The following is a 19945-nucleotide window of genomic DNA, read 5'->3' as shown; positions in this document are numbered from 1 at the left end:
CTAGCTTGCTAGATCCTCTCTGATTGCGCTTGACTGACTGCAGATCTATAGTTGTGTTTGACTGATTTGGAGTTGCTGTGCTTACGTTTATCATCTCCTTGCTTTGTCCATAGAAGGGAGCCTGTGTATACCTTGGGCGGCACTGCACCCAGGATCTCAGAGAGGATATTAGTATACATGTTTTCACGTTCTCTTTTCCTTGTTCATAACTCCTTGGGCAGCACCGCACCCAGGATTTGAAAGGGGGTATTAGTAGACAAGTTTTCATGTGCTTTTTTCCATGTAAATCTCCTGCTTGCCGGTGTCGTTATAAGTTAGACAAGGACTTCCAGAGTTCTAACAGTATCCTTGTTTGTCAGCCTTTGTTCGCTGACAGTTGTGTGCATCATAGGCATATCGCATGGAGATTAAGGTATTCCAGTCTTGCAGATATTTGTTTCAGTCCTACTCTCCTCCTACAACAGCCAGCATGTCCACCAGCCCCATAGGCACTCATAAGAAGTGGTCTTTTTTCCTTCTTGTAATTGCTAGCCTGCCTTATTTTGTCAGTCAGTCATCTCCTGGTTGTGAGCCGTGACAGGGACATTTGGAGTTCTAACTATGTTTTCTCCTTCGTTCAGTGTGCATTTCCAATGTTTGTGCTGCCCTGCCAACTGGTGATCACTCCCCAGACTCTGATTTTTTTTCGCCTGCCATGTCATTATTTTACTGCATTCAATCGACCAAATTTTCCAGATTTGCCAGTTTAGCAGTTGGCCAGTTTTGCTGATTTCCTGCTATTTATAGCAGCAGGCTGGTTGGGCAGATAATTCTTCTCTATTTCTTGTAAGTGCTCGAACAGGCTGTAGTCTTGCAGTTGGCCAGTTGTGCTGATTTTCTGCTATTTACAGCAGTAGGCTGGCTGGGCAGATTATTCTTCTTTGTTTCTTGTAAGTGCTCTGACAATTGGCTGTAGTCTTCTTCGTTTCCGTTGTGGACTGTAGACTGCACACTATCCTTTCGCTGTGCACTCACATAGTATCATCAACTATGTGAGGACATGGGGTTTCCAGCCAAAGAGGAGAGCACACTTCTGTTGCTTAAAACTCAAATTTCAGCTTGCTGTTTGCTGCAGACAACATAGGTTTTTTGTGTTTTATAGGTGCCATATGACAAAGGTGGGATATCCACAACACTCTTCTTGTTGGTGATGTTGATTTTTCCTCCATATCAGCAAAGAAACATGTTTCTTTGAGTTTGAAACTTACGAAATGTTTCTTGAAGCAAGAAATGTTTGACAGTTTCTCAATTTATATTATACATGGACTATTTACATGTTTATTTTATTTTTCTTTGTGTGATATGCATGAATCATAATGTATGAGGTCTGAACCATAGTATAGCTTGTCTAAAGACTAACTTTGACATAAGTCAATAATGGATCATGAATATGTAACGTATTATTCTCAATTGACTCTCATGTATTACTACGCAAGCTTAGTTGGCCTTATTTATCTAAGAGAGAGTTCATAGAGGTTTAAAACCTATTTTCCTAGTTAAAACTATTAAAAAATTCCTATATTAAAAAACCAATATTTCTTATTTTATCCCCTCTTGAAAGAAACTTACAAAACACACGTTTGCAACTTTTGTGTGTTTGCAAACTATACGAAGATGTTTGGTTCTTGGTTCCAAGGCTTCGATGGCTTGGATGAGGAGGTTTCTTAAATGACATTGTGATTATTGTGAAGAATGGAGTTCACCAAGTCCTTTTGTACGGTGTCGTAGAGTTCGTGCAAGAGCTGCTGAACACGGGGTTCAAAATGTTGCAAGGAAAGAGGCTAACAAGAAGATCTCAATTTTTGATGCCAAAGATCACTATATTGCTTGTCAGGTGAATTACAACAGAGAAACTGCCAACAAACAAATTTTGTTCAAGTCCTTTTTATCTCAGCATGTAACTTTTGGCCTTACTCCAAGGCTCCTAAGCAAGCTCAAGCTTTCAAGCCACTAACAAAGATAAAAGCAATGGGCAAAGATTTTGCAGCTTCATCAGTTCATAAAGTGTCAGAGTTTCCTGTGCAAGCCCATATCCATTATATGCTGTCAACAAAACTGTTCATGATACAACATCCTGCACTGGTATCTTGTTAATGATTTCTTGTGCTTCAACAAGTGAGCCACACCTTGAGTACATTGTAATCAAAGAATTGCCAATTGAAAGATCCTTGTTAAATCCTTTCTGAGCAATCTCAGTATGAAGGTTTTGCCCTTCTTCTTTATTTCTCAATGCCTGTACAAGCTTTCAGCAAAGCCAGGATCGTGTTATACATATCAATCAGCTTGGCAGAATCTAGCTATGGTTCAGCTAAATGCAAGATACTCTGGAAGTTTAAAAGGTGAAGCTGGTTTTTTCCATCGATGGTCCACAGCAATCCCAATAGTTGGAGCAAGTTTCTTTGAAATACCTGCAGACTTTAGTTCCTCCAAAGTAAATCCACGGCCAGCTCTGATCTTCGAGTTGTACTTCAGAGTCTAAGAGTGTACTACAGGCCGGAGAGGCTCACTAGTAGATCGTGGGAATATTCTCACGGCCTTCTTTTACTTCGCTAAACATCTGCGCTTCTTGCGAGCAAGCTGATTGAACCATGTTCAGACATAGTTCTGCCAGTCCTTCTTGAAATGGCCGTTCGGAACAACATTGTTATGCTTCATCTCTACAGGCGAGGGAGTTGTGGTGCTGGTCACCTTGTTGCTTCACTCGATGCCTCCTTCTCCCTTGTTTGTATTTGTATAAATCCTTCAGCTGTGTGATGGAGAGGAAATCCAAAACTCCTCTTCAGCCCAAGAAGGCTGCCATTTGATGAACCGAATTCAGTAATACAGACGATGAACTGAATCGCACTAGACTTTGTGAGACCCCTTCAGGATCCTATTGAGACAATCCTCTCAAAATTGTGTGAAACCCAAGATTGATCTAGCTGGCAGCAACTGGGCAGCACCCAAGATTGGGAGGCAAAAGACAAACTCGAAAACAAAACAACAGACACCCAAACTTCCTGTAATCTGCTGGAGGGAATTGCTTGATCACAGAGAGAATTTGCAAAAGGAGAGAGAGAGAGATCAGAGCGCTCGCATGGATACATACTTCTGCATGAAACATGATCAAAGGAAGAGCGTGTCAATCAGTGAGATCTCAGATGATGCAATCTCAGGCACGCGGAGAGCATACCATCGCACGATGAGCCTGAACACTAACGAATAAGGCCAGCGAGAGAGAGCAAAAAAGCCACTCAGGCTTTACCTCGTTTTTCTTTAGCTTTAGTCCTCTGTGACAAGAATAGGCATGGCTGAAAAGGGCTCCTGTCACGCATGATTAAATCGTAATGAGTGATTAGAACATTAAATCTTCCCTTTTCTTTGTATAAATCCCTCAAGTCTTTGCGGTCAATACAGCGTCCATCGTACAGAACTATAGCAATACTTGGTGCCCAAGTGGCAAATTCATAAGCCCAATTGGGAAGAACTGCCTTCGGTGCGATGATGAGATGTGGGCCAGTTAATCCTTTGTTTTCCATCAAATATGCCAATAGAGCTATTGTTTGAATGGTTTTTTCAAGCCCCATTTCATCAGCCAATATGCCATTCAAGTTGTTATTATATAGAGAGACAACAGCCACTGCAAACCTTCTAGCTGATATGGTCGCAACTCTCCGCTTGTTAGCATAACAGGCTGCTTGGTAACCTTTTCCTCAATGGAGTGAACTAAAGAGTTGTATTGTCTTTGACCCTCAAGTAGGTCTCTTTTCTTCAAGGACCCCTCTCCATCATAATCTCCATTGCATATAGTGCCAATGTATCTTCTTAAAAAATGCTTTGTCCCGCATGTTGCGTTGACCTTGTTCACGTGCAACCTTTATCTTCATAGCTTAAATGTCGGCTTCTACAAAGCTTTCTTTGATTCCACGGTTTCCTGCACTTTTCTTGAAATTCATCATTGAAATTGACAGCATGATAATATTCTTTGGCATCAGTTTTTCATATTTTTCTGACACACACACAACATGCACACAAACAGAAACACACGTAAACACAAACACACAAGTGGAGTATGTACATTGGATGCGGGTACTAAAAAGGACGGAAAGATAATGCAGCAATCAAACACAATGAAACACACGTGAAAAGATAACACAGATGCACAACAAAAATGGAGGTCTTTACGGCTCGGATGCGCAGCAGCACGACAACGGTCTCATAATTCAGAGCAGCCTTTCTTATTTTCTTTTTTGATCTTTCACATCCATCCATCATTCCCTCCTTGTTAGATATGTTCAATATCCCCCCACGGTCGTAAGGTGTCATCGATGATCCTTGGTGCTCTAAGTTGTAAGGCCCCCATTATGAGGAGAAGCTAATTTGTGAGTTTGGACATTGGTTGGGTCTTGACTTGTATGCTAGATGAGGTCTATGTGATCGAATGGCAAAAGGGTAGCCTTTGTGGATCTAGCCTTTGGGTTATTTATTTGTTTGGATCGCTATCTAAGCTTCATAGTGGAAACGCATGGATGGACAATGCCATCTTTGTATCAATTTATTTGAAATTAAAGGAGTTTTTATTCTTCTCATATTTGTTGCCTATTCTCTACTCCTTGCTTGGATTCCATCCACTGCATCGTGTAATTTTTACATGGTATAAAGAGTGAAGAGTACGTGAAAGACAAGGGCTTCAATAGCGAAGAGAAGAAATGCCGTCTGTTGTATTGGGTAGTGGTGTTTGTCAGAAGTGGAGCAGCGGTGGAAGCATAAACATGTGCTGAAATAAACTGCTGAAACACAAGACAAAAAGGGAAAAGAAAATAACACGATACAGATGAGAACTCAGATGTATGCACGGGAAATGGAATCCATATATCTGAACACGAGACAGTCGCATACAACAGTGAGTCACTGGCTGCGTGGGCATTGGCACTGGCTCCTCTCTCCACAGAGTCTGCAGATGGTGAAGATGAAGTGACTGACTGAGGAGGAGCCATTGAGTATAAATAGGCTGAAAAAGTGGGGAGCAATAATGTTGGTCGGACAGTATTAATGCTGGCCGACTGGTGCATAAAATGCTCCACTGGCATAAAATGCCACACCAGAAAAATACCTAAATTACCTAATAAAAATGCCAGATCAAGCTCAGACTCACACATGAGCTGACAAATACTCTGCTAACACCCTCTCTCAGATCATGAGTGATCTGATACAATACAATAGTACAATGAAAAGGGATCAGAAACTATACAACATAGAACCACTAAGTAGAACCATGGATACCCAAGCAGTGGGTGATCAAGCCACCACCAAGGTGCCTCGGAGAGAACCTGATGTCGATGTCGATCGTACCAAACACCTGAAAATAGAGAAGATCATAGCATGTCTTTGTGTCCGTTACCAATGTCTCGCAGGAGTATACAAGACCATCTTGTCAAAAATGCCCCTGAACATAGGTGACCATGGATTCCCCGCCTTTGGCTAGACCGCCAAAGTGTCCCCTCATGTGAGCTCCAGACGAAAGCCTCCCGCTCTCTGTCAGATAACCAGCTCATCATGAACCTGGATGTCAATCCCAGCTCCAGGATTTGATTCCACCAGACTGAAGTCGATGCGTCAGGGACGTCCCTCTCTGGAACCTGTGCACCTGTATAAAAGTATAGATGAGGTGCGGCTGCCCCATCTGAACACCCGCTCACACTTCCTCTCTGGCACAAAAGAGTCGTGAGGGATGACCTCATCACTACCACTAGAAAGCAGCTGAGGAAGGGGCCACCAAGCCCTTCCCGCGATCCAAAGAAGAGGATCCCTTCCGCGCCTTGGACTTCACCTTGGTCGGAGGATCGGAGTCGGAGTCTGATGAAGGAGAGGACTCATCGGTAGAGTCAGCATCCCGCTTCGTCTTCTGCTCCTTCTTCCTGGAAGCTGCTAACTTCTTGCAGTCCTTCCGCAAATGTCCCTTCTTGCCACAGTGGTAACACTGGGCCTTTGACTTCGTCTTCCCGTTACCCCTCTCTGAAGCTACATAAGCCTCACCTCCATAATGTGCCGGAAGCCGCCCCTGTAATCTCAAGGATGCCTCATGCTCAAGAAGCATCGAGGTCATATGTGTAAAACTGACAGGAGTCGATGATGTCTGCGCCCACAAAGCATTGGCCACTCCATCAAACTCCGGGGGGAGCTTGTAGAGGACCGTCCCGACAAGATGCACCTCGGGAAGAGCAGATTGTATGTGCTGAAGCTGGTCATGTACCTGCGTAACACGAAGAAGAAAAGATTGAATAGTATCTTTCGGCTCAAACTTCATCTGTTGGAGCTGGCCATAAAGTGTGACGGCCCGCATGGTGGAAGGTGCCTCGTACATCTGTTGCAACTTCTGCCATACTTCAGGAGACGTCCTACAGGAGGTAACCGCCGGTAAGACCGCTTTAGAAATACACCGAAGCAACGCCGAGTAAGCACGGGCATCGTCCGAGTCCCATGTGAGCACCGCTTCCTCATGGTTGTCCTCATCAAAATCTTCAGGAAGAGAAAAAGGACGGAGAGGTCGAGCAATAGCTCCACAGACGATGTACCATAACCGCTTCTGCACAAACCAAGCTTTCATGACAGCACTCCATGTGAGATAATCAGGTCCATGTAACTTGTCATCAGTGGAAGTGCACGGAGGAGCCATATGGAGAGGACAAGAAGAGAAGTAGAGAAGAGATGGAATGTAGAGAGGAAACACAACCAAAACACAAGCACAGACTACAGAAAATGAGAGTTCACATGCAATATAACCCAAAATCTGATCAATAGAAGACAAAATCTGCTGCAGAAAGTTACAAAAATCAATGAAAAACTGCCAAAAACAGCAAAAACGGCCTGAATTAATAGTCACCCAGCCACGAGAGACGCTGAATCAGCAAAACGCAGGCTGTAAACAGGAGAAAAAACAGGTAGAAAACTGTCGCCAGCAGCTGCAGATGAAAAAACGCAGGCAGCAGAGGGTGCGTAGGCATCAGGCGATGGCAAAACTGCAAAAAACGCAGGCTGAAAACAGCCCCAAAACAGGTCGCCTGGCTGCGACAACAGTCATCTGATCAGCAGGGGTACAAAACAGTCCTGAAATCAGCAAGAAAACACAGCAGAAACACAAATCCTGAAAACTGATACCATGTCAGAAGTGGAGCATCGGTGGAAGCATAAACATGTGCTGAAATAAACTGCTGAAACACAAGACAAAAAGAGAAAAGAAAATAACACGATACAGATGAGAACTCAGATGTATGCACGGGAAATGGAATCCATATATTTGAACACGAGACAGTCGCATACAACAGTGAGTCACTGGCTGCGTGGGCACTGGCACTGGCTCCTCTCTCCACACAGTCTGCAGATGGTGAAGATGAAGTGACTGACTGAGGAGGAGCCACTGAGTATAAATAGGCTGAAAAAGTGGGGAGCAATAATGTTGGTCGGACATCATTAATGCTGGCCGACTGGTGCATAAAATGCTCCACTGGCATAAAATGCCACACCAGAAAAATACCTAAATTACCTAATAAAAATGCCAGATCAAGCTCAGACTCACACATGAGCTGACAAATACTCTGCTAACACCCTCTCTCAGATCATGAGTGATCTGATACAATACAATAGTACAATGAAAAGGGATCAGAAACTATACAACATAGAACCACTAAGTAGAACCATGGATACCCAAGCAGTGGGTGATCAAGCCACCACCAAGGTGCCTCGGAGAGAACCTGATGTCGATGTCGATCGTACCAAACACCTGAAAATAGAGAAGATCATAGCATGTCTTTGTGTCCGTTACCAATGTCTCGCAGGAGTATACAAGACCATCTTGTCAAAAATGCCCCTGAACATAGGTGACCATGGATTCCCCGCCTTTGGCTAGACCGCCAAAGTGTCCCCTCATGTGAGCTCCAGACGAAAGCCTCCCGCTCTCTGTCAGATAACCAGCTCATCATGAACCTGGATGTCAATCCCAGCTCCAGGATTTGATTCCACCAGACTGAAGTCGATGCGTCAGGGACGTCCCTCTCTGGAACCTGTGCACCTGTATAAAAGTATAGATGAGGTGCGGCTGCCCCATCTGAACACCCGCTCACACTCCCTCTCTGGCACAAAAGAGTCGTGAGGGATGACCTCATCACTACCACTAGAAAGCAGCTGAGGAAGGGGCCACCAAGCCCTTCCCGCGATCCAAAGAAGAGGATCCCTTCCGTGCCTTGGACTTCACCTTGGTCGGAGGATCGGAGTCGGAGTCTGATGAAGGAGAGGACTCATCGGTAGAGTCAGCATCCCGCTTCGTCTTCTGCTCCTTCTTCCTGGAAGCCGCTAACTTCTTGCAGTCCTTCCGCAAATGTCCCTTCTTGCCACAGTGGTAACACTGGGCCTTTGACTTCGTCTTCCCGTTACCCCTCTCTGAAGCTACATAAGCCTCACCTCCATAATGTGCCGGAAGCCGCCCCTGTAATCTCAAGGATGCCTCATGCTCAAGAAGCATCGAGGTCATATGTGTAAAACTGACAGGAGTCGATGATGTCTGCGCCCGCAAAGCATTGGCCACTCCATCAAACTCCGGGGGGAGCTTGTAGAGGACCGTCCCGACAAGATGCACCTCGGGAAGAGCAGATTGCATGTGCTGAAGCTGGTCATGTACCTGCGTAACACGAAGAAGAAAAGATTGAATAGTATCTTTCGGCTCAAACTTCATCTGTTGGAGCTGGCCATAAAGTGTGACGGCCCGCATGGTGGAAGGTGCCTCGTACATCTGTTGCAACTTCTGCCATACTTCAGGAGACGTCCTACAGGAGGTAACCGCCGGTAAGACCGCTTTAGAAATACACCGAAGCAACGCCGAGTAAGCACGGGCATCGTCCAAGTCCCATGTGAGCACCGCTTCCTCATGGTTGTCCTCATCAAAATCTTCAGGAAGAGAAAAAGGACGGAGAGGTCGAGCAATAGCTCCACAGACGATGTACCATAACCGCTTCTGCACAAACCAAGCTTTCATGACAGCACTCCATGTGAGATAATCAGGTCCATGTAACTTGTCATCAGTGGAAGTGCACGGAGGAGCCATATGGAGAGGACAAGAAGAGAAGTAGAGAAGAGATGGAATGTAGAGAGGAAACACAGCCAAAACACAAGCACAGACTACAGAAAATGAGAGTTCACATGCAATATAACCCAAAATCTGATCAATAGAAGACAAAATCTGCTGCAGAAAGTTACAAAAATCAGTGAAAAACTGCCAAAAACAGCAAAAACGGCCTGAATTAATAGTCACCCAGCCACGAGAGATGCTGAATCAGCAAAACGCAGGCTGTAAACAGGAGAAAAAACAGGTAGAAAACTGTCGCCAGCAGCTGCAGATGAAAAAACGCAGGCAGCAGAGGGTGCGTAGGCATCAGGCGATGGCAAAACTGCAAAAAACGCAGGCTGAAAACAGCCCCAAAACAGGTCGCCTGGCTGCGACAACAGTCATCTGATCAGCAGGGGTACAAAACAGTCCTGAAATCAGCAAGAAAACACAGCAGAAACACAAATCCTGAAAACTGATACCATGTCAGAAGTGGAGCATCGGTGGAAGCATAAACATGTGCTGAAATAAACTGCTGAAACACAAGACAAAAAGAGAAAAGAAAATAACACGATACAGATGAGAACTCAGATGTATGCACGGGAAATGGAATCCATATATTTGAACACGAGACAGTCGCATACAACAGTGAGTCACTGGCTGCGTGGGCACTGGCACTGGCTCCTCTCTCCACACAGTCTGCAGATGGTGAAGATGAAGTGACTGACTGAGGAGGAGCCACTGAGTATAAATAGGCTGAAAAAGTGGGGAGCAATAATGTTGGTCGGACATCATTAATGCTGGCCGACTGGTGCATAAAATGCTCCACTGGCATAAAATGCCACACCAGAAAAATACCTAAATTACCTAATAAAAATGCCCAGCCCAGATCAAGCTCAGACTCACACATGAGCTGACAAATACTCTGCTAACAGTGTTGGCATATTAGGTGGTGGTGCTATTGTACCAATAATTTAAGCATTGAGGATTCATTCACCAACCTTCAACGGAGGCAAGTTAGATGGTACAAACTACACTTTGTGGAAGTTTAAATTTACAATTATCCTTGATTTTTATGAGCTTCTCGAGATGGTGTTGGGGAGAGACCCAGAATCACAACCTACCCTCGACCCATCAAATTTGAGTGTTATGATTTCTCAAAATGTAGATATTTTACAAGCTTGGAAACAAAGAAACGCAGATGCATTGTGTGCCTTAGTTAGAAGCCGTTTTGACAAAATTTTGACCTTGATTTAACATATAACCAAGGCATTAGAGGCTTGGAACGTATTAACGAGTCAGTACGAAATGCGAAATCAAACAAGGATTTAGAACTTGGAGAATCAACTAGCAGTAGAGAAATTTGCTGAAGGAGAGAGAGTTGAAGCATTCATCACTTGGATCAAGAATCTGCACGACTAGATGGCTGGCGTTGGGATACAAAAGATTAGTGATGAGCTGGCTCATTTCTGTCTTTGGATTTATCCACCAAAGTTTGATGGATTGTTAATTGCCCTAAACACTTAGCGAGACCCCAATCTTTGATGTTTGAGAAATTTTGAGCACTAATGGAGGAGGAGTTGCAGCTTAAAGCCCAAGAAGGTAGTAGCAGTGGAGATGTTGCATTCTCTACTAATGCGATGCATTTATACTATGTACAAACTAGTTCATTTCGGTACAGTATATATCCATACCAATTTGTACAAAAAATAGACTACTTTTTACCCATGACGATTGGACTATACAATATCTTCCAACTTTCAAGCCTTATGTTTATTATCATAGTTTCAAGCCTCTTACACTCTTTTTTCCAACTTCTAAAATGAATATGCAATTCCAAGCCTCTCTCACTTCGTCTCTTTGTTCTTCTCTTCCCTTTTCTCCCAAATTGCCAACCTTTCTCTCACACACACACACATACACAAAAGAATGAAGAGTCTTTGTCCATCCATCCTACACTTTGCTTTTTTGTATGATATATGATGTATCATCTATAAACTCCCATCTATCTATTTGTTGCGCGTTGCTTATGTTGCGCATTAGGTTTTACCTTGTTATCCTTGTGTATTCATCTTATTAACTTAAGTGACATTGCTATTTTAGCTCTAAACATGTGCTCTATTATTTGTAGTTCAAAATAACCAAGGCAATTTTTTATTTCGTACTAATAGTGTACTGTATCTCATAAAATTTCAAGATATCAAGAAGTACCGTATTTTATTATATTGTATCATATCGTACCTTTTGTACTTGACAATCCTGGGAAAATGTGGTTTCTCTATCAATGGTGATAGAAAAAGAGAGACGGTAAGAAAAAGGTTCAAGGAGAGTGCTTCTATTGCAAGAAGAAAGCATATGCAATCGCAAATTGTCGTGTCAGGAAGGCAAATGAAAAGAATAGCATCGTGAAGACTAAAGGAAAGGAGATAGCCAATATAGCTAAACTAGAGTTAGAGTTATTCATAGCGACCATTGAGGAAGTGTATTGCTCGGTGCAAGAAATATCTACCACTGACTCATGGGTATTGGATAGTAGTGTCTCCTATTACACAACTAGTAAGAAAGGTCTATATACTTCTATGAAGTCTCTACAAGAATCTATCATTGTGACGGTTGGGAATGATGCAAAATGCCTTGTTTAGGGCACAAGTACTATTTTCTTTGTTGTTGCAAATGGTGAACTAAAAAATATTTCAAATGTATTTTATGTTTTAGAGATTAAGAGAAATTTACTATCAGTTGCTTCTATAACTGATCTTAGCCATGAGGTAAGATTTACTAAGACAAGTGCAAAAATCATCGATAATGTTGGTAAAAGTTGTCGGCAAAGGAGAAAGAAAGAATAACGTATATGAGTAAAGTGCTCTTACAGTCACAGCTGGTGCGGGCACAAGTAAACTTTGGTATGAAAGATTTGGTCACACTGGTTTTGTAGTATTAAAGAAGATGCATAAGCAAGGTATGGTTACTCATCTACTTGCAATAACTGAAATGAAGGAACCGTGTGAAGCTTGTATGATGGGCAAGCAACAGAAAAATGCATTTCCATAAGAAAGCAAGAATAGAGTGAAGGCTCCTCTAGAGTTTGTGCATGTTGACTAGTGCAGTAAAATACCTACACAAGCATTGGAAGGATCTTTTTATTTTATGTTGATTATTGATGACTACAGTGGGAAGATGTGAGTGTACTTTCTTCGTGATAAGGCTAAAACTTGTTGAGAATGAAATAGGTCAAGTGTGAAGAAGTTTAGAATAGATGGTGATAGTGAGTTTAACTCAAAGGAGTTTGAAGACTTTTGCAAGAGCAAATGGATTAAATGTCAATTGATGATGCCTCTTACACCTTAGTAGAATGGCGTTGTTGAACGCCGAAATCGCATCATTGTGAAAATGACAAGGTGTATGCTTAAGGGCAAGGGATTGCCTAACCAGTTTTGGATAGAAGTTGTTAATACTGTAGTCTACATTCTCAATCGGAGTTACACAAAGCTCTTAAGGTCAAAACTCCTTACGAGGTCTATTTTGGTACTAAACCATTTGTCTTACATTTTAGAACTTTTGGATGTGAATGATATGCACACGTTTTAAAAGATAAGAGAAAAAAGTCAAATCCAAAAAGCACAAAATGTATCTTCTTGGTGTTCAAGGAGCAATCACATATAGTGGAGGAGGAGAATATAAGTCCCACCACTTTATCACCTAACAAAAAAGTAGTCCACTATGAACCTATCCCAAGTGTTGTCTCTTCCTCCAGGAGGAGGAAGCATCATCTTCGGATGATGAGAAAAAAGTTCACTAATGTGCAATCACGCTATCAGAAAAGCCATTGCCACGATGGGTAAAGTAGCTCTATGCTCATAGTAATCCTATGCGTACCATAGCTGAGTAAAAGGCAAATGGACCAAGGAGGTCTCTGAGAATAGAGGAGCAAAGAAAGGCTTTTGCTCACATAGTCAATATGGCCTTGATGGTTGAGATTATGAGAGAAGTAAAGGAGCCTACAGACTTGGAAGAGGCACTTGCCAATCTAGCATGAAGAGTAGCTATGCAAGCTAAGTATGAGATCATAAGGAAGAATGTCACTTGGGAGCTAGTGGATTGGTCACAAAAGTGCCAAAGTTGATTAAGTCCATTGATGAAGGAGCTCCTCATGATCTTAGGAATCCCCCTTTGAAACACAATATGCTAGGGAAACAAGTGCAGCTATGGAAGACTGCCTTGGAGAATCTGTTAGCCTACCTTATTTTGTTAGTTTGTCATCTCTTGGTTGTGAGTCCTAGTCAGAGTTTGATAGTGACATTTGGAGCTCCACTATGTTCTCTTCCAATTTAGTGTTCTTTTCTTTCCAGCATGCTGGGATTTTCTTAAAGTGGCCATATCAGCATTTTTGCATTATTCTATTGCTGCAGCCAGATTTTTTGGCCATTTGGGCAGCTGCTCGGCCAGTTTGGCTGCAATTCAGCTATATATAGCTGATCAGTTTGGCTGGGGCAGATAATCCCTTCTCGTCTTGCAGGTGCTTTGTTAGGTGGCTGCAGTCTTCTGTGTCTCAATTGTGGACAGTAGTCTGACCATCATCGTCACCGTCAGTGTCAAAGGTGCTGTCATCATTATTCAGCCTGATCCAGTGCCCTCACTGACACCTAGGGCTGCGTGTAGGGATCGATCCTTAGTATATTCAGCCTTCTTTGTTCAACGCAGATCATTCTTTTTTTCTGCTTTCTCTTCTTCTCTCCTTTTCTCTCCTTGTTCATGGATCTCTTTGAGCTCTTTTGTATGTTTCCTTCGCAACAACATTTTCCTTCTCCCCCCTCTCTACATGTTTTCCATCAAGCCCATTCTACTAGCTTTAAGTTTCCCAATTGTTCTCCCTTCTTTCCCAAGGAGGACAAGCTAGATGGTTCCAACTATTTCCTTTGGTCTTGTAAGGTGGAATGCATCCTTAACACCTTTGATCTTTAGGAGCTTGTTACTCTACCTATACCCCATTCCATGGAGGATCCTTGTGTGGGAATAACAATGGATCGTGGAGCCCTATGGGATGAACTCAACTTTGAGAATTGAGCCCAATTCTTTCTTTTCATAAGCTTACATGACTTTGTCCTAGTGCATGCTTGCAAATTAAAGATGGAAGTGGAAGTATGGTTGAGGACTTGAGTGACTCTTCTTTGGGAGGAGCTGGACCCCCTAGTCTTGGAGCATGATGAGTGACTCAAAGAGGTTGGTACTAGTCGATCCAACTCCACAAAGGCTTTCACAGTAAGTTCGGGAGTAGGGAAGTAGAAGGCAAAGCCAGAGGTAAAGAAATATGAGGACAAGAAAGAGGATGCGAAGGATACTAAGAAGTAGCCTAAGTGCCCACATTGTGGGAAGGACACTCATCTAGAGAAGTGTTGATAGAAGTACCCTAAGCCCAAGGAGGGGTCCAAGGATTCGAAAGCTACCCTAGCTACCATTGAGTCGGTCATTGTATATTTGTTCAAGGAAGAGGATATTGCTCTTGTTTTTCTCTCTACAGAGAAGCCTTGGCTCGTGGACAATGGGGCTTCTTCTCATGTATGTCTTTTTTGAGTTTTGTAGGGATTGTGGCATTCGGGTGGAGTATTTCCTTCCACAGACATGTGCGTTGCTGGTATCGAAGGCTACTTGGTCTTCTTCACAGTGGGATGAGCCTATCACCCTTCTTAGGTGGTATCAATGGCTCATGCAAGAGCCAATGATTACTCATTTTCTTGAAACACCTATTGGCCCATGCAAATCAGCTAGGATTCAGTTCCAATAGGACAGTTCACGTTGTGTAAACTATGCCCTTATGTCACAGAATCTTCACTACCATGAGCCTACTGCATTTGATGAGGTTCTTGCACAAGAGGTTAGGTATGGAGCTATGTAAGTTGAGCTTGATTCTATTGAGCGAAACTAGACTTAGGAGTTGGTTTTACGTCCCACGAAGCAGAAGGTGATTGATGTAAAGTGATTTGTAAGATCAAGTATCTTGCAGATGGATCCTTGGACATACATAAGGCACGGTTTGTTGCCAAGGGATATTCCCAACGAGTAAGGTTGGATTACTCAAAGACCTTTGCACCTACATGTCCACTATTCAAGCTATATTGGCTCTTGTAGCTCATCACCATTGGCTTGTTTTTCAGATGGACGTGAAGTTTGCCTTTTTGAATGGTGTCTTGGAGGAGGAGATTTTATGTCTCACAGCCTCCTAGTTTTCTTGTGTAGGGGAAGGAGGACTATGTTTTACAAGTTGCGGAAGGCCATCTATGGTGTGAAGCAAGCTCCTTAAGCTTGATACTAGAGGATTGATCGATTTTTCTTATAGAGTGGTTTTCATCGCTCAGAACATGGCCCCAACCTTTACTATAAGATTGAGGGTTAGATGTGTGGTCTTATCATTTTATATGTGGATGACTTGATTATTACATGGAGTGATCCATAAGAGGTTGGTTGGACTCCAGACAACTTGAGATAGGAGTTCAACATGGTAGATTTAGGGATCTTTAATTTCTTGCTTGGCTTGGAGATCTATCGGATAACACGATGCATTTTTATATCCCAACACATGTACATTTCCGAGTTACTTTCCAATGCCTTGTTGGCTCGTTGATTTGGCTTATTCACACTTAGTTGGATATTTTCTTTGTGGTGGCATTTTTGTCTTCTTTTATGAAGACCCCTACTTAGACTCATTGGAGAGATGCTTTGTAAGTTTTGCGCTATTTGCAAGGGACTCGATCCTATGGGATCATGTACGGAGAGGGGGACTTTTGTGTTACCTTTTAGCATCTTCTTTTTCTTTTGGTAGCTATTGTACTTAGTTGGCCTAGTGTTGTTTTTATTTTGGTGCATTTTGAAAAATTTGGATCGTTTTGGCACAATTAGGTACTTTTGGCACATAATGAAATGAACATAATCTTGGTATCTTTTGGTACATTTTATAATGAAAATTTCCAGTTTAGTATGCTTTTCTTGTGTTTGCCATTATGTGATTTTTTCTAGTATGCTATGATTTTCCTGAAGTGGCCACATCAGTATTTCTGCACTAATGAAAATTTCCAGTTTAGTATGCTTTTCTTGTGTTTGCCATTATGTGATTTTTTTCTAGTATGCTATGATTTTCCCAAAGTGGCCACATCAGTATTTCTGCACTATTTTATTGTTGTCAATTGCATTGAATGCAGTTGGCCAGATTTTTTGCTGTTTTGGCAGTTGGTCAGCCAGTTTGGCTGCAGTTAAGCTATATATAGCTGATCAGTTTGGTTGGGATAGATGTTCACTTCTTGTCTTGTAGGTGCTCTGTTAGGTGGCTGCAGTCTTCTCTGTCTTTGTTGTGGACAGCAGGCTGTACACTCTCCATCTCCATGACCATCACCGTTGAAGGTGTTGTCATCATTATTCAACTTGATCCGGTGCCCTCACTGATGCCTTGGGCTATGTGTATGGACTGATCAGTCCTCATTGTATTCGGTCTTCTTCTTTGTTTAGTGCAGTTTTCTCTTTCTGCTTTCTCTTCTTCTCTCCTTTTCATCAGTGTTCATGATTCTCTTGCATTGCACACTCTAATAGGATTTTGTACAATGAAAGGGAAATGAAGCCTATAAAGCCCTCTCTCTTGCCAACCTATTGCTAAAATGTCTCAAGAAGAAGAATCCTCAATAAAGATTGCTTGTTTGGTGAAGACAACGTGAGTATCGAGTCTAGTAACTCCATAAGCACAAAGGAGTGGAATTCCTAGATCTGGAACATGAAGGACGTCTAAGATGGAGCTTGATGGATGGGTAGGCAATAGTGGCAAAGTACCAGCACCACTAATAGACACTGAACAAATGTCACTACCAATGACTATAATCTCTAATGGATGACAATCCTACAACAAGTCTCTTTGAGGAGTCATATGACTCAAAGCATAATTGTCAATAAGCCAAGGCTGCTTTGAAGAAGGCTCCTCCATCTCATGGATTTGAAGGAATACGGACATATGTGTAACAATTGGTAAGGAAATAGAGGATTGCTTTGATGTTTTAGCTCCATCCTTCATTTCCAGATGAAGGTGAGGGTATTTCTTCCAATACATCTCCTTGAGATGAGTACCCCTTCCACAATGTAGGCATTTATACTTCTCTAAATTTGTGTTAGAGCCCAAGGAAGACTTCAAATTTTCAATCCATTTCTTCTTGCTCTTGGCCTTCTTATTCTTTTTGTTGCTCCCTCCCAAACCTACAGTAAAAGCCGTTGTAAGGCTGGATCCACTTGTACCAATCTCTTTTGAGTCGCTGTTCGTGTTCCAAAACAAGTGAAGCCAACTCTTTCCATAGAAGAGTCTCTGGAATGATGGAGGTAAGCAAGTTGGTGTGGAAGACATTATACTTGGGAGATGGCAATTGAGTAATGAGAAGCATTGTGATGTCCTATGATGAAATTGTCATGCCCAAGGATGTAAGCTCATTCTACACGTCCTCAATCTTATTGATGTGATCCTATATAGAAGGAAAATCATGAACAAGAAGCATCCAGAGTTTCTTCTCTATGGTAATATGGTGGGCAAAGGTCTTCTAATGATAGAGAGAAGAGAGCTTTGTCCACACCTTTGTTGCTTTTCGAAGTTTGTTCACATGCACAAGGATGGAATCTTGCAGACTCGTAAAGAGAAAATATCCTACTCTAGAATGAAGCCAATCCCAAAGGGTTACTTGATTCATTGTAGGACCAATGCCGGGATCCTCCATTGGACAGGGGATTGGAGTAATAACAAAGTTCCATAAGTGGAGGTGTCACAAATACACTCCGCATTTTGGGACCAAAGGAGTACCGTGCACCATCAAGTTGATCCTCTTTAGGGAGAGAAGGAAGTTTTGGCAAATGATGAGGAGCCATCATGGTGAGGTGTGGACCTATAGTATGGGTGCTATGAGAAACATGTAGAGAAGCAAGGGGGGAGAAGGGGTTCCGATCTTCTCAATCTGCCAGAGCGAGAATGAGGCTTTGAACATCAATCTTTGCGAGATTGAGGCTTTGAACATCAATCTTTGTGTTGCTTTTTGCGATGGTTGGATTAGTGGGACAGCCTATCGATGGAACATTGAATGCTTTTTGCATTGGAGTCATCAAAAGCATACTCTTCAAGACTTGCAAACACACTAAAGAGATCTGCGTTTTGGTGTGAGGCTGCCCCTAGGGAAAGAAGGAGTTGCAGATGTCCAACACACTCTGTAGAAGGCTCGAACAATGCAGAAAATATGCATCGGAGTCATCAAAAGCATCGAACTGTTGGTAATCCATAACTCTTCAAGACTTGCAAACACACTAAAGAAACCTGCATATTGGTGCGAGGCTACCCCCAGAGCAAGAAGGAGTTGCAGATGTTCAACACACTTTGTAGAAGGCTCGAACAATGCAGAAAATCTGCATTCTCGAAACAATGACAGATTTGCTCCAAACAGCAAGTTGAGTGTGGTCTTCTCTTCGTAGAACCTCGGAGTTCTCACTTTGGTGATGATACCATGTGGGAGTGCCCAATGGAAGAGAAACGTGAACATAGAGAGAGAAGGGATTAGACAGGCTGCAATTAAAGGAGTGCCCAACGGAAGAGAAACGTGAACATAGAGAGAGAAGGGATTAGACAGGCTGCAATTAAAGAAGAGAATGGAAGGAGAAAATTTGCATTCAACTGAATGGAGGCTGAATACAAAAGAGGACCGATTAGTCCCTATATGTAGCCCAAGGCATCGTGAGGGCACTACATTAGGCGAATGATGGAAGCTAGCACAGCAAGACGGAGAAGATCCCTTGTACGTTGGAGTGTGTTGAAAGGTGCAAAGATGAATGACTAGCCAATTGAAGGTCATTGACATAAATAGCTAAAAGTGCTAAAAATTGGTCGGAGGACATAAATGATGGTTGACTGATCATTGTGAATAAAGTAAACAAGAAAATGCTAATTGCCATCATAAATGCCGGTTGCCCCATCGTGGCCACAGTGAATGTAGTCTAGATCCACTAAAAAAGAAATGCATTGAGCTGGAAAAGAAGCAGTCCGTGTGAACACTCCTAAATCCGACTGAAAAAGAAATGCATGCTCTAGAATGAGTTGCCGCCTTCATCAAAACCCACAACAAATTGAGTGTCAAAGCTCCTAATATCCCTATCTAACTTAGACTGAGGCTCACGATTAGGAGATGATTGTGCAAGACATGTGACCACTAATACCTCTATTGTCGTTGCTGTTATCGTTACAAGCCATCATCACTTTTCCTCATCTTCTTTTGTTAGATTTCATCATTCTTTGCCATTAGTCTAGCACCCTCAGTAAATAGTGTACCTGTCAACAGGCGAATCCCAACCCGTCTCAGATCTGATGCTAGAACCTGCACTAGTCAAAATAGTGTGCTGAATTTTTCCCTTGTTTGCCGTCTCCAAAGCATACGTCCATAATGCTAATTGACTCTCTGAACCTTTCTCAACTCGGACTCCATATGCAGAAGCATCTCCTCTAGTTGCCACATAAGAAGTACGCGCAGCCATATCATCTACTAATTTCTTCATTCCGTCTTTTCCAAATTTGGTAGCAAGCGGAGCTCCTATTTCAGTCAACCAGATCTTGCCATCTTGTCCCCAAAACACCAAATTTTTCCTCCTTGCATCTTGAAAAGATTCACAATCCTTGCAATGCTGATGGTCCGTACTATCACACCAAATACATCTTCGATCTCTCCTAGGTGCACTAGGAGCACTAGAAGAAATAGTAGGCGCAGTCGAAGCAAACTGCTTTTTCAAATTTTCCACCAATTCTGCTTTCACTGACTCCAGTGTCAAATCCGT

General features: G+C 42.6%; 1 protein-coding gene across 1 annotated transcript in view; it reads left to right on the top strand.

The window, feature by feature from the left end:
- FUS6 (COP9 signalosome complex subunit 1) overlaps positions 1-19945 on the top strand; it is an 81242-nt gene that overhangs the window by 18209 nt on the left and 43088 nt on the right. The window lies entirely within an intron of this gene.

The sequence above is a fragment of the Lygodium microphyllum genome, chromosome 14 (genome assembly GCF_053477565.2).
Source record: "Lygodium microphyllum isolate KBCC chromosome 14, Lygodium_microphyllum_v1.1.10, whole genome shotgun sequence".
NCBI classification, from domain to species: Eukaryota; Viridiplantae; Streptophyta; class Polypodiopsida; order Schizaeales; family Lygodiaceae; genus Lygodium; species Lygodium microphyllum.
Note: the sequence above shows the minus strand (reverse complement) of the source record. Positions and strands in the feature narration are given on the sequence as shown.